We start from the raw sequence: 21,623 nt of genomic DNA, 5'->3' as shown, positions 1-21,623 counted from the left end.
AGCCAGCTCTGTAATCACTTTATTAAGGGAACAAGCTGTCTCTGGAAGCCAGGCTTGCTATTCTTCTCGTGTGTCTGTGCCCCCTGAAAAGCACAGGCAAGGTCACTGTGCGACAGAAGGGCACAAGGATTCTTTTGTGGTTGATGCAACCGTCCTGACTAACTCCAGCCAGGACCTGACCAACCCAGCCCTGCTGCATGTGTGATAAACCTGTGAGGCCTTATGACGACAGGGGTGGGGGCATCCATGCTAGTCTGTGAGACTGGCTAGCTCTCCCCAGGCCAGGCTGTGGAGCACAGCAGCAGGTGACACTGACCTGCACTCTTTGTTCAAGAACAGCAGTGAATCTTTTGCAACTGCCCTCTCCACCCCAGGAACAAGACATCAAGGTCTTGGGCTTTGGAGGAACCAGGGCAGAGTCAGCCTCAGAATTCTTAATAAGACATTCTGTTGAGACTCCACAGTGGGCTAGCTGAATATTCCATTGCATCCTAGAAAATGCCCCAAGTTGGCACAGTGGGCTAGTTGAAAATCGCATTGTGTCTCTCTCTTTTATGGTTTGCCTCACAGAACAGGATAAGCCCTGGGGAGACAGGCCAAGGAATTTGTGTCCCACTTTTCATGGGTGTCCTCTGCAGCATGAGAGAGTACCTAGGTAACCAAGCTGAGACTTCTGTGCCCCTTTTCCATGCCCCTAGAGGCTGCCCAAGGTGGCACTTGTGTATCTGTGGGCTCTTCAGCCCTCAGGACTCTTCCCCGCTGCCATATAGCCCATGCTACACAATGAAGAGTATACAGAAGTTATGTCATAGGGAGGCCTGTGCCTGGACCTGGCATGTCAGGGCGAGTGCCCCCATGGACCCCATGGCACTCAGCTGGAGGAAGCCTAAGGAATTCACACTGCGCTCCTTGTCTGGGAACTTACTCCTCCCCTGCAACCAACCTTGAAAGCTTTTACTGCAGATTAGAGCCAGGGGTACTGGTTGTGGTGTCTGGAGATTGCAATCTGGGATGCCTTGGCTTAGAGTTTCCTCCAGTTGTCTTTCTCACACAGGAGTTCAGGAACGTTCTGCAGCGCATTAGGTCTGATCATTAGGCTCGAAGTGGAAAAAGCCAGGGGAGATCCCCACCAGCTGCAGGATCCGTCTCGATGCTAACCAACTAGAGCACGTTTCCCCTAAATACCTGAAGAGTAGGAGCTCTAGTCGCTAATGTGAAAGAAAGGGCCACCACTTTCAGCTAGGAACACTCAAGGACAGAGGCAGCGCACAGTTGGGAAGAAAGAGCTGCTTGACCAGCGGCCACGGGACCACACTCAGTATGGCTTTCCTCCTCCTGATGTCACTCACTCAGAGTGTCCTCCAATCTACGGGAAGGTGCCCAGGGACCCCTGTACCACTGCAGGACGCAAGCTCATGTTACGAGCCTATAAGCTGCACTGCTGGGCTGTAGCCACAACGAGGAAGTTCTGAATCCAGTGATATATCCAGGTGATGACCCAACATGACATTGGGTATACAGATATACATATATGTGCATGTGTGTGCATGTGTGTTTGTGTGTAAACTAAGGCTCATAGAGAGGAAATAAATTACTCAGAGTACTCAGGTCCTCCTGACACCCTAACAGGGTATCCTGCCAGGATTGACGCTGTGGATCTGGGGGGAGGGGTTGCAGGAAGAAAGCAGGCATCCCAGGATCTGTTCTGGGGAATGTGATGCTGCAGTGAGCATGACAGACCCCCTTTCTTTTGGAGGGCCAGGTACTAAAGAAATAAATATCAAATGTAATGGCCAGGGGTGATGTGCACTGCAAAGAGAAACAGCATGGGCAGAATGGCACCAGCTGCCTTCATGCTGGGGAGGAAAGAAGTCAGGAAGGGCATCATCTGGAGCAGAGGCCCAAATGACAGGAGAGAGCACTAGCAGAGATGAATCACACATACATACACGCGCACACGTACTCACTCATGTATGCACATACGTGTGCATGCCCACACACACTTATGAAAGGAAGCTCTGTGAGTAATTCAAGAACAGCAGTGTGACCCAAATGGCCAGGGTGAGGAGGGAGATCAGGGAAAGTATGATGGGTAGTAAGGACTTGGATGGGCATTCTTCATGAAGTGTTGAACACATACTAGCCGTGTGCTCCTGGAAAAGACCCATTAGTTACCCAAGGGCCAATTCCCTCGTGATGAAAATGGCTCTATTTAATGACAGGCTCCCTCTCCTAGAAAGCAAGAACACATGGCTAGAAGTGCCCAGTACAGAGCTAGGGCCCAGACACCAACAGCTGCAGCCTGAAGGCCTGGCAGTATTCATCTTTGCACGTTCAACTATGTAAGAGCTCATTTATATTTGTTTACATGATTCTCCTTTCTCCTCAGAAAGAACCGGAGTGGCGGGGTGGTGGTGGTGGCGCATGCCTTTAATCCCAACACTCAGGAGGCAGAGTCACATGGATCTCTCTGAGTTTCAGGCCAGCCTAGTACACAAAGCAAGTTCCAGGATAGCCAGGGCGACACAGAGAAACCCTGTCTCAAAAAAAAGAAAAGAAAAAGTAAGAAAGAAAAAACCAGAGTGAGCAGAGAGTGCGAGAGGTGGCAGCTGGTTGAAACGGCCACCTTTTTTTCTTTTCTGTTGCTGATGGTCTAACCCGGGGCCTTGTGAGTGCTGCCACTGAGCTACATCCACACCCCAGAAATGCTCATTCTTCATAGCAAGAATGAGACCCTCCTAAGGCTTCTCACCAGCACCCCACTCATCACACCCTAGAGCCCAAAAGAGCCAAGTAAACACCATCAGCTCCAGGTGGTTTAGATCCAAAACCTCAGCAACATTATATATAAAAGATAAGTATTAGTAATAAAAATAGCTCATAGCTCATATATAGCATTTGCAATCATTTGAAGCCATTAAACATTTTTGTGCACCATGCTGGTATAGTATGGAGTACTGATTATGTTGGGCTTGGGTTCAAATCCCAGCATCACTAGGTATCAACTGCCCAGGTTTCGGTTCCCTCATCTGTCACAGTTATATTCTAAAGTGTCCCTCACAATGCCGAGACTCAAAGAGGTTCTCACAAATGCTTCTCCCCGTGGGCTCTCATTTGAGCCCCACTCCAGCTCAGGAAAGCAAGCAGTAAACTGCACACACGTCATTTACACATGAGAGCACCCAGAAAAGGGTCACATCTCACAGGTCTACTCCTCTACCTGTTCATTCTCCAGGCTGTTCGCCATCTTTGACATGTTTTAAATTTTTATTGCATTTATTTATTTATGTGTGTTGTAGAATGTTATTTTAAAATGTGTTACCTTTGTTTATGCTGTGAAACATTTGTTTTAAGGGTGCAAAGATGTATTGCATTCTTTTATGTTGAATTTGTTTAACTCTGTGAAGCTGTGATTCTTTGCCTGTCTAAAACACACGATGGTCTAATAAAGAGATGAACAGCCAATGGCAAGGCAGGAGAAAGGAGAGGTGGAGCTGGCATGCAGAGAGAATAAATAGAAGGATAAATCTGGGTGGAGAAGAAGAAAGGGCAAGAGAACAAGAAGGAGCAAGATAGAACAAGGAGAGGAGGACATCAGGAGCCAGCCACCAGTTACACAGCAAGTCACGGAGAAAGAAGTAAAGAAAGGAATACAGAAATAGAAAAAGATAAAAGCCCAGAGGCAAAAGATAGATGTGATGATTTAAGATAAAAAAAAAAAACATGGCTAGAAACCAGGCAAGTTAAGGCCAAGCAGTTATAAGAAAGAATAAGACTCCATGTGTGATTTATTTGGGAGCCAAAAGAATAAAACAAACAAGCAAACAAAAAAGTTCCTACATTTTGGTGTTCTAATGTGGGGCTAGAGTAAAAAAAAAAAATCCAACAACATGTGTGTAACATAAGTTTCTGTCCCTCCAGGTCCCTCAGCCATTCAGTCCCAAAGAAACACACAGAGGCTTATATTAATTATAAACTGTTTGACCTATTAGCTCAGGCTTATTATTAACTAGCTCTTACAACTTAAATTAACCCATAATTCTTGTCTAAGTTTAGCCACGTGGCTTTGTACCTTTTCTCAGTGCAGCATTCTTATCTTGCTTCCTCTGTATCTCGCTGATGACTGACTCTGTCTTGCCTCTTCCCAGAATTCTCTAGTCTGGTTGCCTCCCCTATACTTCCTGCCTGGCTACTGGCCAATCAGCATTTTATTAAACCAATGCAAGTGACAAATCTTTACAGTGTACAAGAGCATTATCCCTCAGCACATATGTGTACATATATATGTATGGCACAGCACACACACGAAGATCGGAGAACAATTTGTGGGAGTTGGTTCTCTCCTTCCACCATGTGGGTGGATTGAACTCAGGTCTTCAAGCTTGGCAACAGTTTTCTTTACCTCCTAGACCATCTCAGCAGCCCTGTAGAGCTTCTTTAAAAGGAAGGTGGTACCAGCAGCTTGAAATGATGCTTCTTAACCCAAGCCCTCACACCAACCCACAAGCCTGGAGACCATGCACTGGCTTGGTCTATGACTAAATGCCAGATTTCAGATCAGGGTGTGGGGATCCACAGTTACCTAGCCAATGGCCCTAAAACAGCCTTGGACAAACACCAGGATGCTAGAACCCTAAGAAAGCAACCTCTCTCTTCTCTACCTTTACATCCCTTAGGACCAGCCATGAGTCAGATATATAGCCAGCACCCTAACTTCACAGGACCTCAGTTTCCCTGTGTGCAAGAATCAGGAATCTGTGCAGCCTTCCAGCATACATCCAGAGTGCTGCTCCTGCAGGTGGGTCTGAGCAAAACATGACTACCCAGGCACTGGGTGCAGCAGGCTCTGCAGTCTGTCTGTCCTGCCCCTATCCATCAGCTGAGATCCTGCTGGAGTGTAGTAAGGAGGTGTTGACAACCAACCGCACCATACTCCAGTTATCCCCCTGTAGTAGCTGGGGTAGGCTGTAATGTCTTTCAGGAGCAGCACATCAGACGGCGAAGTTGCACGGTACTCTGAACGGAACGCCTCAATGACTTAAAGCACAACACAGAGGGGCTCGAGAGCAGAGCGAGTCTTCAGTGCCAGCTCGTCACTTAGCAACCCGTGCGGCTCAGCGCTCAGAATAGCTCATGTGAGAAAAGCAGGACTGAGCAGTGAGCTGTGCATCTTCTTTAAAGGAGAGGGAAAAAATATAGTGAGACTAGGAGGCAGACAGGTAGAAATATCTCCTGCCAGAGCTCTAATTAATGGTCCCACAACAAATGTTCAGGCACAACAACTTGGTAATCAGCCGTGGGTAGGGCATGGCTGTTCTCACCCTGTGAGCAGCACCACACCCAGAGCCCCCTACCCCAACGCCACTAAAGATGGGGGGAAAAAAGGCTCTTCTGGAATGCTAGATTAGCTCCTCTGGATCTGGGGTGTCTCTTGTTCAGAAAGGTTGGACCAGGTCACTGAAAATATGAGCTCCCTGGAGAAGCAGAGTGAACATGATGCCATCTTTGGGAAAGCAGGCAGTTCGCCCAACTATTCACACTACAGTGCACACATTTTCCAGTCTGGGGTGTGCCCAGTTCTGCTCTCTAAAGTTTATGGCTCTGGAAAGCATCCTGTGACCCAGTCATTCTGAAGAAAACCCTTCACACGGAGGCAGACGCTAAGCGGGAATTGAGAACTCTACCCTTTGGGCCTCGAGGCCAAGGTCCAGCTCAGGAATATCTGGTGGTGAAAAAGAAAATGTGGCTAGACCCTTTTCCCTCAGAGAATGCTTAGTGGCTTCCTGAGCTCCATATGACTTCAGTTTTCCTAATTACCTCAGTGCCTCTGGGCTTCCACACAGCTCAACACAGGTTGGACTGCTATCAGAGACACAAACTGTCCTCCAAATTATTTATTTATTTATTTATTTATTTATTTATTTATTTATTTATTTTTTCAGTGTCTTTGGCACAAGAAGGTACTCTTCGCCGGGCAGTGGTGGCGCACGCCTTTAATCCCAGCTCTCGGAGGCAGAGGCAGGCAGATCTGTGTGAGCTCGAGGCCAGGTTGGTCTACAAGAGCTTGCTCCAGGACAGGCTCCAAAGCCACAGAGAAACCCCGTATCTATGAAATCCTCAGACCGAATGGGGTATCCTGTTTCTATAAGTCTTCAGACAGAATGCCTCCTCTAAATTAATTATAATTCTTTTCTCCAAATTTCTGACAGTCACCAAAGGTAAGCTGATATGCCCTGCATGGTTTTGAGGCAGCTTTCCTTGGACTTCCTCTCCCAGGACATGCCTGCAGGGACTCCCAGTCCTGTTTTGAGTTCCTCTCACTCCATCCAATTTTCATGAAGTCTTACAGGAGTGTCCATCTCTGTCCTGACCTCACCACCCTGCTCCTCTTCAGGCCCTTTGTTTGCTTAGGAACATTTACATTTTTGTTTATATATACACACACACATATATGTTTGTGTTAGTGTGTGTGTTTGTGTATGTGTGCATGCATGTGCAGGTCTGAGGATGACTTGTGGGAGCTGGTGCTCTCTGTCCACCCCAGGTCTTAGCAGCAAATAACTGTCCCCACTAAGCCATCTTGCTGGCCCTTACGTGTGACCTTCAGAAGCAACTGCTAGAAATACCATCTCACTCAGATTCACTGCCCTCTAAAGAGAATCCATAGCCCTTCTTTTTCTCTTTTTCTTTGTTTTTGTTTTGCTTTATTTTAGAGACAGGGTTTCTCTGTGTAGCCCTGTCTTTGAACTTTCTTTGTTGACCAGGATGGTCTCAAACTCAGAGAGATCCGTTTGCTTCTGCCTCCCAAGTGCCAGGATTAAAGGTGTGCACCACCATGCCCAGCCCTATAGCTCTTCTTAAGTCATTTGATTTCCTCCATGTCCACATAAATATTGTCCTTCAATTCCCCCTTCTACAGCAACCCTTCCATGTTCTCAACCTCCAGGAGCCTTCTAGGTCCACCTCTTCACCTTACCGTAGCAACACCTTTTATAATTCTTTGAGTAAGCACAATTGTGCTTCCTCGTCCCTTCTCCGCATACTCTGTGAGACTACCGTGGCTCCTGGGGTAGTCGGCTGTTCACATGCCCCATTCCTTTCCCAAACAGGACATTCCTCGAGGCAGGAAGCAAGGGCTCAGTTTTTTGTCCACCTTCCTTATTTCTTGTGCAGCTACTGCCTGTTATACACAGGCTACCCAGGAAAAATTTCCAGGGGTGAACTTCCTTTCCCACCCTCCAAGAACAACCTTCTTTCCATGTTGAAATTTCAACCACTGCTTTTTTAAAAAATATTTATTTATTTGTTTATTTATTATGTATACAATATTCTGTCTCTATGCCTGCAGGCCAGAAAAGGGCACCAGACCCCATTACAGATGGTTGTGAGCCATCATGCAGTTGCTGGGAATTGAACTCAGGACCTTTGGTAGAACAGGCAATGCTCTCTTAACCTCTGAGCCATCTCTCCAGCCCTCAACCACTGCTTTTAAAACAAATGGGAAGAGTGAAGAACGAGCAGAGCTGTCCAGGGAGACACCAAGCAGGACCAGAAGACTGCAGGGCTCTGCCAGAGTAGTCACCAAATGCAGCTCTCTGAGCATGTGGGGAGGACCCAGCACATAGAAGCCAGGTTTCTGTTTCTTATTCATCTGTAAAATAGAGAGCATCACTTACCTACCAACTGCATCTGGCTACCACATGGGCAGCAGGAAGAGGAGCAGAAACTCCATGAGAAGTCAAACACAAGGAATGGTGGTTGTCTGATCATTCATTTCGCCGGCTTGTAGGGTTTGTATTTTGGTCTCCTATTTGGCAACACAAAATTCTGATGTTTTTTTTCTATTCATGCATGCCCAATAAATATGCTATGAAAAAATGAACCTGCATATTGAAGGCCCCTTAATTTTTTCCATCCTGAGTTTAGTTTCCTAGTTTAGATATTTTTCCATTTTCTGATGCAATATTCTGATGTCATGCCCCAGGATGTCCTCTGGTGGTAATTTAAAACTTGAGGTGTATCAAGAAGTCTGACCATGATCCACTGGCTTTTTCTGCTTTCAGAGGAGCCAGTATTTATATCCCAACTTCACCATCTCACAAATGGGATTCATCCTCATCTCAGGAGTAAGTGTGGATGGGCACCATGTGCCAGGGGTCTGGGGGAGGGGATGATTCCCAACAATAAATGAGGCCAAGGAGTCAATGCCCCTCATCACCTTCCTGTCATGTCTGCTGGGTGTGTTCTTTGTGGCTAATATTTTGTTTTCTTAGTCAAGACAGAAAAGAAGCAGGAAAAGAGGCAGATGGTCCAGAGGGGGAGGAACTGGCACTGGAGGACGTGGGCGTGGTCAGCGCAAATAAGATCATTTGGTTCTGTTTACCATTTCACAAGAGGGGGAAATGCACGCTCAGTACGTTAGATGGGCAGCATGGTGCCTCTGCGTGAGTCCACTCTGACGGAATTGGGTGCTGAGTTCTTTTCTGGGGGCTTCTGGAAACACAGCATGGTGTAGCCATAGCGATGTGCAGCACACAGGTCACATGGCTTCAGTTCCACCGCTGTGCCAGCCACGGTGCTAACACCCTTCACTCACTGTCCCCCTTAATCCCTCCATAATTCTAACAGGAAAATGCCACCGGAGTTCACGTTTGGCAGTGAAGAAGGGCAGGTTATGAGGAACGGCCTATGTTTCACAGAGCTCAAGAGTCTTTGATCTCGGGCCAAGGGAAGTAGGTCACCCCTGTCACACATCAGATGCCATTTTGAAATGGACATTGATTACACATTACGGACTGTTTTTAAGATGTATCAGTGAGCATAAACATGCATTTTGGAGCTGATGGAATAGGGCAACTAGTGCATGGTCAGAAAGCGGAGGCCACTGGATCTGCACGGCCATAGGCTGACTCCAGGGTCTGACTCCAGCCCGGCTGCCATCATAGGAAGACATGGGGTTTAGAGGCAGGCAAGTTTGCTATGTGTCCTGCTCTGCCATCTGCCAGTGAACCTCTGGGAAAGTATGTAGCCTCTTTTGATCCCACCTTCTGGACCTGGAAAGGTAGGGGATGAAAACTGATTCATGTGTATAAAAATATAAGGACTGTGGTCATTTGAGCCCCCACCCTCCAAAAGCCAATACCAGCTGCCTCCTTTAGTACAGAAAATGTAGGAATTTGGCTCAATCCACAGGAACATACACCTGCGATCCTATGATGCCCTGAAATAAATGTGGAACAGCACACCGGGGGCCCACAGACATGGTGAGCTGCACAGGGACCCACAGACATGGTGAGCTGCACAGGGACCCACAGACATGGTGAGCTGCAGGGGACATGCAAGTTCTCATTACTAAAATGACTTCCCACTGTCCTCTTGGGCTGGAGGAGTGGAGCCCAGAGTTCTGTAAGTTAGAGGCACTACTGAAAATACATTCTTAATTTTTTTTTCATTTTCTTTGTTTCCTTTATTTCTTTCAATAAATATACACTGTGTGTCAGGCCCTGTTCTAGGACAGCAGAGAACAGAGGAAATTATGTTCCTGCTCTGTGAGATTTATATTCTCATGCTGGGAGGCAAATAAATACATGATACATAATGCAAAGTATGAGAAAATAGAGTTGGGGCAGGGATGCTATGAGCTACAGAGGCGTTAAGTCAGCACACTCGGATAGGATAACACAAGGGCCTAAACAGAGAGAGAATGAGCCATTCTGATATCCTGGGAATGCATTCAGGAGAGAGGAACCAGCAGGCACAGAGGCTCTGAGATAGGACCAGGGTGTTTGGCAAATGTAAGCAACAGAAACGTTTATGACCAGAGCACCCTGAGTAAGGGAAGTTGGGAGGGGCTGAGGCAGGAAGATAGAGACTGTCTGGAGCAGGCAGGACCCACAGTCACGGGAAACAATCTGTGCTTTCTTTGAGGCTGGAAGAAAGATCTCAGAGACTCGTGAGTTGAGATAGGATCTGACATGAATGTTTTCAGAAGGACCAATAGCTGATTGTAACTCAACAACTGGAGAAACTGGGAAGGTAGACGAAAGATGGTATAACCCGGACCAAGCTATTGCAAGAGGCGTAACTTTTGAAGAGAGGAAAACAGGAAGCCAGGTTGGTGAAGGAAACTCCAGGCCCCAGACATGAGGTCCATGTGTACACCAAATTTAAGAACGAAAAAGGTTAAAATTAGACATGAAAACAAAAGTGACTAGCTGAAGGCCTTGATCTCTTCTTTTCCTACCCATGGGGACTCAGGATGGTGGCAGATGGGTCTCCTCGTATCTGTCCGAATCTTCTGACCTGGATTTTCTTAAACTCGTTATTTTCTCTGGTTTCAAAGACACACAGAAGGATCAGAGTGTCCAATTACCTGAGTTAGCCAGCAGAGTTCTGAAGAGCACTTGAAGCAATAGTAATCAGAAACCCTTAATTACAGTCCCCACATGGCGTCTTCTTCCTGGGAACAAGAAGAGTCTGATCTCTTTCCTTAGCTCTCTGTGCAGCTTGGTGGACAGCTGGGCAAGAAACTGTTCCTTCCAGGGGACAAGGCACAGCAAAGACCTACTATGCTCGCAATGACGAGGAAAGCACCACCATTGTTTGATAGAAGAAGATTCTGAGGCAGAGAAACACTAACCATCGTGTACACCGTTACCCAGCCATTAAGTGCAAGAGCTGAGCTTTAAATGGCGACCTACCAAGCTCTGTAGTGAAGACTCCTTCTCATGTGCTGGTGTTTCCCAACTGTTTACAAATAGTGGTACCCAGAAAGATTAATACTGGTCTGCAACATTGCAGAAAATGAAGGAGGCTTCACAACCCTGGGTCATCCCCAAGCGATTTCCAGAGAGATGGGCATCGTGGTTTCTGGATCACAGGCACCCTCTAGCACTGATTGGGAAGACCTGTAGTGTGTCCTGCGGCCGTGCAGAACGGGGCACCGCCACAGGCCAAGTGGAACAACTTGATGGACCATGGCCTCTCCCTGAGGTCAAGAGCTTCCTTACTCCCTTGGGTCCTTCTCTGAAACTAACAGCATACGACTCTTGGGTCGAGAGGTCAAGCAGAGTCTTCCTGGCTGTTAAAGGAAGTCCCAGATTACCAGTAGGCAGCTGGCTTCCGGGTGTGGCAGGACCGTGGACAGCGCCCACCAGCCATTCTGGGAACCAGCCCAACAGCTCAGCAGGAAAACACCCCAGCCCCCCTTCCCTTAGATTCCACAAGAAGAGGTAGTCTACATCCTCACTGGCTTCCCATCTGGCAGCACCTGCTGGGACCACCCTACTGGGTGACAGTCACATCTTTTGTGAATAGCCCCTTCTGCTCTGCTTACAGCCCCTGCGGGCCATTAAACCACAGGGGTCTCCAGTCGCAGAGAGAAAAATATAATTGGCAGGGTTTTGGGAGAATGGACCAGTGAAGTCTATTTGTGAACAAAAGAATAGGTGGCAAATTAGTGGCACATAAGAAATTCTAGCTAAACCAATAAGTATAAATGACGGAGTGGGGTGAGGCGACCTGCTGGGTAAGCTCGAAAGCGTCCTGCCAGGGCTTAGATCTGGGGTTCCTCTGGCCCTTAGTAGGTCTCACTCCCACCCCATAAGAACTAAAGAAGAAAGGGGTCTTTACACCTCAACTCCAAGTTGTGGACAGAGGCAGCCTAAGACTCACTGGACCCAGAACCATTCTCCAACAAAACCTACCTGGTTCTGAGATAAGAATTCCTTCATGACTCAGTAATAATTCATACAGCCTCTGAGTATGTTCTCACATAGGAGCTTCCTGTGCACAGTGATATTTAGTTATGTGTTTTTAAATAGCTGAATTTGCACATCGATGAATACCTTGGTATTAAAAAAAGAAAACTACTCATGAAAAGAGGAGAGAAAGAACAAGTATCAGCAGATTGCATTACCACGAAATGGCTGCCCCTGAAGCAAAGGTTTCTGGATAACTTCTGTCTGCTGGGGCAGGGTACCATTCATGCTTACATTTCAGTTATCCTTCCTTATTTACAGAAACTTCCCCTTCGAGATCTCTCTCTGGTGGTCTGGGGGTGGGAGGCAGGCTAGGACAGTGTGGGAAAGACAGACAGACAAGAGGAGCCACATGCCAGTCGTCCTAGAACAGCCCAGGAAACAGGGGTAGAGGCCTAAGAAGAGGCGAGCCTCCATGGAATGTAAGACCAGGAAGCAAGCAGACCCTCTTCACCAGCCCCTGCCAGCAACTACGGTAAATAACCGACCGTGCTGTGCCAGCAGCTTGGCTCTGGGGTCTGGGCCTCATCAGAGACTGTAAATCCCTGGCACACACTGTCCAGCAGGGAAACCTGACACACCAGAGCTCCCAGCAGCACCCGGCTGTCCTTGATTCTGCGGATGCAGAGATTCTCAGGGCAGCGTCCAACCTGCTCCACCTCATTTTTCCTGGCTCCAGGCACAAGCCCTGAGTAGACAAACTTCAAGGGAGTGAAATCTGGAGCTGTCAAGTCAGGAAGAGAAAGACAGGACCAGCACAGAAAGCACCTAGATAGAGCCTAAGGTCTTTTTCTGAACTCTGACTCTCCTGGAACCAAATGTCATAGCCCTTAAACCTTGGCAATATGGGTGTGGTCATTTTATACCAGTTTCCTGCTGGCAGAAATCGGACTCTTCTTTCCCTTGGGTACTAATTTGAAGATCAGAGCCCACAGATTTTAATAAAGCTTCATTTTGATAAATGCCTACGCTGTTGGCCACACTTATTAAGAACTTGCTGTTGGAAACACATCACAAAGTGGTTAAGAGCCTGGAATTTGACGTCTGACAGAAGCAAGTGCCAAGTCTCAGGTTGCCACTCACTAATCTGAATGACCTTGAGCAAATTAGTTAACCTCTCTGAACCTCAAAATCCACATCTATAAACTACAGATAGCAATATCCATCTCATGGGACCGTGGGGATGATTGAAGGAGATGGCCTGTAAGTACTCAGCACAGCACAGAGGCCTCAATAAAAAGCTGGGTATTCACTGTGCATGCCAGCCACGGCACGAAGTGCTGCAGTCCAGAGCTGCGTTTTTCCCCTGCTAAAATCTTGCATGTGGTACCACACACTTACAATCCTAGCACTTGGGAGGCAGAAGGGTCAGGAGTTCAAGGTCATTCTCAGCTACAGGGTGAGCTACCTGAGACACTATCTGGGTGGGAAAAGGTAGGGGTGGGAGGAATGGAGAGAGGGAAGAGGAGGAGAGGTACCAGAAGGGCCTGGGATGCAGGGGGCATTTCTCTCAGAGCACTGCCTCACTGTGCCTGGGATAGCGTACCAGCAATTCAGGATTGTGCTTCCGACCTCGAGCAGCCTAGAATGCTCCTCAGAGGAGGCTGGCACAAGGGCTGAGGTGCAAGGATTTTGTTTCGTTTCCCACCCTGGTTCTCGGATGTTTGGCTGTCAAGATTTCTTGCAGCGTAGCCTGGGAGTCAGTGATAAGTTAGACTTTGTCTGTGGGGGGAAGGGAAGCGTCCAATCCTCCTTCTTTTTAAAACTCTTCTGCTGCTTATCTTAGCGGTTTTAGACGGATTAATGATGAATCGTCCTACTGCAGCAGAATTGGACAGGAGAGCCCGAGGGGCGGGAGAGCACCAAGCAGGAGGATGCTGCTCTGGAGTCCTCGTGTCTGTTTCTATTGGTCATGGAATAGGTGTCCAGACAAAATAGGGAAGGCATTGACTTCAGAGTGGACAGACAATGTCAACTCTCTCTCTCTTCCAGTAGCCAACTGTAGTTCCACGAGTCAGCTCCCATTTTTTCTTGTTACCTTGAGAAAATCCTGACTTTTTAAGTGAATGCATCTTAGGTCAGCCTTAGATCTAGACCCTTTATAAGGGGAGGACAAGAAGTCCAGAATCCTTCAGAAAAGTAGGAGACCCATTCTTCTCCTTCCTTTATAGGAAAAGGCCAACATCAGCTCTGAGCATTTCTTTTGAAGCTTCCAGATCTGTTATAGATAGGACAGGTGAGTAGGGAGATGGCAAGACCCATTCAAGGAGAAAGAACCCCTGAAATCTACTCAGCAGGTACCCCAGCTTGGGGACAGGCCACAGTCATAAACAATACCAGTGAGTCCAGGTCTCTCTGTTGGAGCCATCTAGGAGCTGTTGTAAATAAACGGTCACATTACTTATCTCACAATAGCCTGGTTCTCATCCTAGCTTTCGCATCCAGGGGGGGACTTAAAAACAGGTTCACTTCAAGCTGAGCTGTGGGTTCAATCATACAGGATCTGGCCACCTTCATATGCACACACACACACACACACACACACACACACACGCTCAGGAGCACAGCATCGAGAAGGGGAAATCATCTCTGGTTGAGATCCACAGCGGAAGAGGTGGGAACCCAATATCTGGCAGCAGCTGCTATGTCTAGCACCGGTCACAGAGTGAGACTGGGTAAAATGGTACCAACAGCATCCTCCTTAACAACTGTGGAAACAGATGTTCCGTGATGCAGGGACTGGCCAGACCGTGACAACAAACACAGTGACTCCTCTGCAGCCTGACCCTGCTGGCCATCCCCATGGGGACAGAGTTCAGCAGGCCCATGTTAACAGCAGGCAAACTGAGATCTACTCTGAAGATTCACCCACCCCTAAATCACTTGGTGCTCAGGCCAGTCCCCTCACGAGAGCTGCTAAAGAACTGCACTGATCCCACAAACAGCTGACACACGACTCTGTGTGACTCAGGCTAAGCAAACTCCGATCAGCTGGTGGGCACGATTCACCTCCTGCACTGAGTCACTGAAGGCTAAGCTGCAGAAATCCTCTATTCAACTCAACCACCTACTTGGCCACAGCTGCTCCATTAGAGAAGAAGGCACCACAGGAGCTACAACCTCTGATGGCCTTGTCCGTAGCCAAGGGCAGCCAGGTGTGACCTGAAAGTCCTTCCTTCCAGGAGATGGATCTACTTTACTGGATAGGATACAACGCGAGAAGCGCAGAAGGCACAAGATGCTTATGCTCCACACAGTTTGAAACCCACCAAAGTTTGACAGATACTATAGAGCCATTCCAGGATTTTCCCAGTCCCCGGAAGTTCTTGTTAACAGTGGCAATGGCGATCTTTCTTCTTCATCCCCATATCTCCAACCCAACCCAACCCAGCTTGCCTCTTCTTCACAGCTAAACTGCCTTCCAAAGTGGCTCTACTTTAAAATCTCCTTATTCATATGGCCCATTAAACTATTTCTAAAGAGGGGGAGCGAAAGGGTGGGAGAAAAAGACAGAGAAAGAGAAGGGAGGAGGGACGGGGTTGGGAACCGAGGAAGGGAGGGTGGGAAGAGGGACGGAGGAAAATTTTCAAAGAATAAAGTCCACTTGACAGCAACTGGGTCCGAGTAGCCTCAGAACTTCTGAACCTGAACCTGTGACAGAGCTGAAGAGATAGCTGAAGCACTGGGCTTCCTTCCAAGGCGGCCGCGCCCCTGGGGGAGCAGCCTTGGCATACTGAGAACATCCCTTCAGAGCACCGTCTGCACAGGTATAAATGTGGCGGAAGCCTCTCTCCCGACAGCAGGCCCCTCTAGACTGTGGCCCCCAGTGCACGCCTCCTATCTCTATCCATAGGTCCCCAGATGCGCTTTCCTCGGGGGAGGAAGGAGCTCTTCCATTCTAACTCCGAATTCACTGAGGAGCAGCCCCGGAACTGGAAATGAAATATTTATCTCGGCATGAAAATACTGCTTCTCTAGCCAATGTTACCGTCAAGGTCACGGGCCCGAGACCAAGTGGCTGGGGCTGGGGTCCCCAGCTGCTCCGGAGCCTCCTGGTGGAGCTGCGCCTTGGGCGCACTCCAGGCACAAGGACCCACCGAGCTGGCCTCGCTGGTCCTCCGCTGGTGCTCGCCTCTGCAGCTGTCCTGTTACCTCCGGAGTTCTGGGGCATCCTGAGCTCCAGAAGCTGAAGCCCAAGTCCAACCTGTGCAGGAGCTGCTGAGCACCCTTGCCGCGCCAGATCATCGCCGCCCCGGGGCTCTGTCGCCAGGCAACGGCGGCTGGAGCGCCAGGAGGAGCCCCCGCGCCAGCGCTGGGTCGGGCGGACCGGGTGGAGCGCCGCCACGCACCAGGGGCCTCCGGCCTTCCAGGCTGGGGCGGGGCCGCAGCAGGCAAAGTTGCCGTGGCTGGCCTGGGTACGCCAGACGGGAATCAGACGGCGACTCACCTGTCCCGCGTGGACCGTCGCGTAGATTCGGCCCCTGGATTACCGCCGAGTGACCGTGGTCCCCGACGGGTCGTAGGTGCACCGTCCTTCCCGAGGGCAACTGGAGTCAGGCGGCGACAGGCCCGGTCCGGGGCTGGGGGGACCCGGAGCTGCGCGCGCCGGCGCACGCGGCTCAGCTGGCTCCTCGTTCCCTCCCTTGCCGTCAGTCCCAACCCTGCTCCCGCTCTTCGCTCGCTCGGGGCTCTGGGGAGCCACCCCGGGGCGCAGATGCCGCGGCGGAGGGAGCGCGTGGCTGCGAAGGCCCCGACAGACTGCCGCCCTCCCCGCGCCCTGTCCGCACTGGCTCTGCGGAGCGGAACGGAGCTGGGCGGAGCGCGGCGCGCACTGTTCCCTCGCTTTCCGAAAGGCCACCCTGGCGGCGGGGCGCCGTGATGCAGGCTTGACTCACGCGCGGGCCCGCGTCAATGCGAGGCTCCTGGTCTGTGAGCGAGGCTCTGATGGCCGACACAAGCAGAGGGGTGGACAGGGAGCAGAAGGGTTGCCAGGAGCCACCTCTTAAGACCTCAATGCTCTTCTTAGAGCATCTACCCTCGGGAAAATGGGCCCCCATGGCCATAGGCCTACCTGAGCCTGGGACCTCACCTGTCTTTACATACTCACCTCTTCTTGACCCTCTTTCAGGATTTCAATTCTACTCGGTGGTTATTCTTTGCATCCCATGCGAATGTCGCCTCTCAGTCCACCATCCTACCAAGACCAACCCCTGCACAATACAGTTTCCCAGAACCCTGACAAACGAGTGGAGTGGGGGCGATGAGAGAGAGGGATATTGTGACTGGGTACCAAAAAGTTGTTGAAGTATGCTGGCCTTAAATAAGGTATAGACGAAAGGGGAAAGGGCAACCAATGTAGAGGGAACAGTGTGACCAGGGCAAACACATGAGCGAAGAATGTGTGCAGACAGGTGGTTGCTGAGCTGGAGCAGGGCTGGAGGGTGAGGAGAGGTGAAGGTAGTCATGGGGACAGGATCTGACTGGCTGGAAGTGCTGTTTGGGGAGTCTTTGGCATATCACAGGCAGGTACCTGTTTGGGAGGGATGGAGAAGGTGGCATTGTCTTAATTATCCCAGCTAAAGTTGATAAAGACCAGAAGCAAGAACTCGGAAGGAACTGAGATTCTCCACTTACAATCTAACCAGTTGTCCTGACACAGTCTTCTGGACGCTGGCAGAAGACAAAGAACTCCAGGGCTAGAGACAATGGACTTTTATTACTTGGGACACAGCAAATAGAACACGCTTCATACTCACGTCAGCTTCTCCTAATCCACAAGTCCTATGGAAGGAGTTTCAAGTTTAGCGAAGCCTAATGTTTTATAATAGACTACAAGAAAACCCGCTGGTGATTTGCACTGATAGAATTTTTATCATAAAGGACAGCAAATAAAACTACCCTGCACTATCTTTGTTTTCTGAGGCAATTCATGATGGGGGAGTGTCATATATCAATCTGTTGATTTCCTTGGTTAAGCAATAAAGAAACTGCTTGGCCCTCATAGGTTAAAACATAGGTGGGTGGAGTAAACAGAACAGAATGCTGGGAGAAAGAAGCTGCGTCAGTGAGTCGCCATGATTCTCCCACTCCAGACAGAAGCAGGTTAAGATCATTCCTGGTAAGGGAGCTCGTGGGCTACACAGATTAATAGAAATGGGTTAGATCAATATGTAAAAGCTAGCCAATAAGAAACTGAAACTAATGGGTCAGGCAGTGTTTAAAAGAATACAGTTTCCGTGTAATTATTTCGGGTAAAGCTAGCCGGGTGGCGGGACACAGCCCGCCGCTCCGTACTTCAACAGAGTGGCGCCCAACGTGGGGCTAAATCCACTTAAAAACCTGAGAAGGCTTAAAAATAAGGGAGAGAGACTTTAACACAGATTTTTGCTTTTTGTTGGTGGCGTGCTGTAGAGAGATTTCCTGATTCGGCAACAGCAGCAGAAAAAAAAGCTGCGTCATTTTAAAGTGCGGCTTCTTGGGACTGTGCCGCCAGTGCAAACTCTGGCTTTAAAGCATTTCAATGGATTTTATGGGACTGGATGTTTGTGTTCCCGCTTGGGATCGGAAGGAGAGTGCTCTCAGCGCTCCCCGCCTGCACCTGGGCAGATGGCAGAATCAGGCTTAGGCAGGCGGAAGAGCATGGTGGAAGAGACGTGTTTTCAGACTGCGCAGTGCTCTGCGTGTCAGATTTGGTTGTAACTTGGATAAAAAGAGTTTCTGTGCTGCATGCTCAGTCTCAAAATTAAACTGCTGAGTGCGGCTCCAATGAGGACTTGCTGTGTGCCTGGAACTGTGCACAGCTCAGGGGCACCAAATGGATCTGAGGCAGGAGTGGCTGCTCCTTGCTGAACTGTGCTGGTTGGCAGGAACTACCGTAATTACCATAATAACAGCACAGTTAAGGTTTAGACTGGGCAGGACACAGGTGGTACCGTATTACCTGTACATGGTGCAACTTAAGTTTTTAAGAAGTGCTTAACATTTTAAGAAATGCTCCTGGATAGTAAAAATATTACAGATTCACAATAAAACAGATTCAGACATAACAGACCTCAATGGATCACAGTGTTGGATGAATGTACATAGGCTTGAGAGAGAGAAAAATAAGAATATAGAAAATAAAGTAAATGTCTTTAAAAAAGGGTAAAGTCTTTAAAGAGACAGAGTACAGATAGTTAAGAGATTAAAAAAAATAAAAAAAAATAAGCCACGTAAAAATGGAAAATTCACAGAGAGTCTGGATTATGTACATTGTGTTTTCTTTAAAATTTTTGACTGTAAAGGAGCTAAGTACAGACAGACATTTCATTACATGGGCTGCCAAGCTAAACCAGAATGGATATAAAGGTATTACGATTTCAAAATTTGGGTCTAAGGATATGATACTTTGGAAAGGGTCTTCTTTTGTTTTCACAGAGGACCAGACCCTGTGGATTTCTTCTATTACAATTTGGTATGATAGACCACGCCCTCCTGAAAGGTTGTTGTGAACATCTTCAAAAAATTGCTTCGCTCAACTGCCAACTGAGATGAAACTAGCACACAGGTTATACCATGAAAGACCTAATTAACGACGCCCCCATTCAGCAGGAAGCAGTTTGGAGAGAAAAAACTGCGCCCATGTTCCCAAAATATTGTTTGTAAATGTTCTTTTACATTTAAAGGGGGAAATGATATAGGTATGAGTAATTTGCATTGGTGTGGATTTTACAGTCAATTTTGTTATATGTATATGTATTTCTGATCTTGATTAAGGTATTGTGATTGTGTAGTTCATTTAAAATGTAATGTATAATAGGAAATATAGGTTGTTGATGGATAATCATAAATAATAGTCAAATTTGTAGTCATGTTACTTAGATTTTCTAGATATATAGAGATATATTTCAGATAGGCATTCTTCATATCTCTCAAAGGCTGCAGATATTTTAATAACTTAGGGTTTTTCATGACAATGAGACATGTCTGCTCCTGACAGCCCCAGCTACTTCAAGAGGAAGAGGGGCATTGAAGAGGCTCGTTATGGAGTTTGATAGCCATTTGGGCAAGAAACTGCTCTTGCCTGGACTGTTGCATAAAATGGACACAGAGAACCCACAGAGAGAGGACTGCTGAACTTGCCTAAAGGTGAGACGGTCTTTTGGGGTTCTTGACTCATGAAAGAGTCTGCGAGACATTCTGCAGGACACAGCAGATAGTGACTGAACTGTCTTTGAAATTTCCTGCTTCATGGAAATGTCTGCTGGATACTATGGGCCTGAAGGCTGAAGATGGATGCCCCAACGGTACAAAAGAACTTTGGGTGACTGTCCAGGCAGCAAGATGTCTCTGTCATTTCTAGAGTTTTCTTATTTCTTGTTTACCTAGGTAGTATTATATCCTTCTGGAGTCTTTGATGGAGTTGAAAAATGAATAGATAGTTATAGTTTTCCTTAGTTATGATAAAAGATAAAATAGATATAAATATTGTAACTGTAATTCTTGCTTGATAACTGTTTTACTATATGTAATTTTGCTATGTTAAAGTTAAAGCCTTCCTTTTTTTGTTTAAACAGAAAAAGGGGAAGTGATGGGGGAGTGTCATATATCAATCTGTTGATTTCCTTGGTTAAGCAATAAAGAAACTGCTTGGCCCTCATAGGTTAAAACATAGGTGGGTGGAGTAAACAGAACAGAATGCTGGGAGAAAGAAGCTGCGTCAGTGAGTCGCCATGATTCTCCCACTCCAGACAGAAGCAGGTTAAGATCATTCCTGGTAAGGGAGCTCGTGGGCTACACAGATTAATAGAAATGGGTTAGATCAATATGTAAAAGCTAGCCAATAAGAAACTGAAACTAATGGGTCAGGCAGTGTTTAAAAGAATACAGTTTCCGTGTAATTATTTCGGGTAAAGCTAGCCGGGTGGCGGGACACAGCCCGCCGCTCCGTACTTCAACAAATTCACTGTGCAAAGATCCACTGAACTAGATTGGAACAAGAGGTCATCCGTGCCTCTGCCCACAAGACACATGGAAATGCAAGATGCCCATTGAGAATAATCTCTCCCAATCGATGGTTCTATTAGTCAACAAGTATTTAGCAAGCCTACTGTTTGCTGGAAACTGTTATGGTCCTGCGGACATAACAGACAAGTCCCATCATGATCCCTGCCCTTATGGAACTTACATCCTGGTGCACTTAGCCAGGAAACCTGCAGGATGGAGGTGCAGGAAAGGAGAAAGCAGGAGCCCAAGAGCTGTGATGGGGTGAACAAGTTCGGTGTGACCCTCATGTGTTGAGAGGGGTGAGAGGAAGGGAAGCCTCACATGTAGATGGTTCTGGGTGGAGGGCTATAGAGTTGGTGTAGAGATAGGAAAAGAACTTTTGAGTCTGGTGAACCTAAGTTTTTAATCTAGACTGCCATTACTTATATACCTTGAGTAAGATCTATAACCTAATGAGCCTCAGTTTCCACATTTGTAAAGCAGGTACACACTGCAAGAAAATCCATGTTTTATGTGGTTGTGATGGTCACATGTGATGGCCACATTATTTTAAATGATCTGATATCACATACCCTTGATAAATGACTGTTATTGGGTGACTGTATTGTCACTAAGATGACCTAGGAAGAGGAGATTTGGGAGCAAAGGTGAAGAGACTCTGGATTTGAGGCATACTGAGAACAGCATATCTATCAGGTACGAAGGCCCTGTATCACTTCCACCTGACGACAGCCCTAATCTTGAGTGAAATTAGTACTTGGTTTCTTTATGCAAACTTCTCTGGGAAAAGAAGTTCCAGTAAGAACCCATCTCCTGGGCTGGAGAGATGGCTCAGAGGTTAAGAGCATTGCCTGCCCTTCCAAAGGTCCTGAGTTCAAT

The 21,623-nt window shown here is 47.8% G+C and overlaps 1 protein-coding gene across 2 annotated transcripts in view; it reads right to left on the bottom strand.

The window, feature by feature from the left end:
• The window catches only part of LOC121445535 (sodium-dependent neutral amino acid transporter SLC6A17-like), a 49,602-nt gene extending 33,258 nt beyond the window's left edge, over positions 1-16,344 (bottom strand). Inside the window, exon 1 of one of the 2 annotated variants that reach the window (XM_041647682.1) lies at positions 16,207-16,344. The gene's annotated coding sequence lies outside the window, so the exon portion shown is untranslated. Of the gene's footprint in view, positions 1-15,747; positions 16,013-16,206 lie in introns of those variants that run through there. The other variant, XM_041647757.1, reaches the window with a different exon arrangement.
• Positions 16,345-21,623: the final 5,279 nt, after the last annotated feature.

The sequence above is a fragment of the Microtus oregoni genome, unplaced genomic scaffold (genome assembly GCF_018167655.1).
Source record: "Microtus oregoni isolate MIOR12 unplaced genomic scaffold, Mior012 000000F_ref0000247, whole genome shotgun sequence".
In the NCBI taxonomy this organism is placed as follows: Eukaryota; Metazoa; Chordata; class Mammalia; order Rodentia; family Cricetidae; genus Microtus; species Microtus oregoni.
Note: the sequence above shows the minus strand (reverse complement) of the source record. Positions and strands in the feature narration are given on the sequence as shown.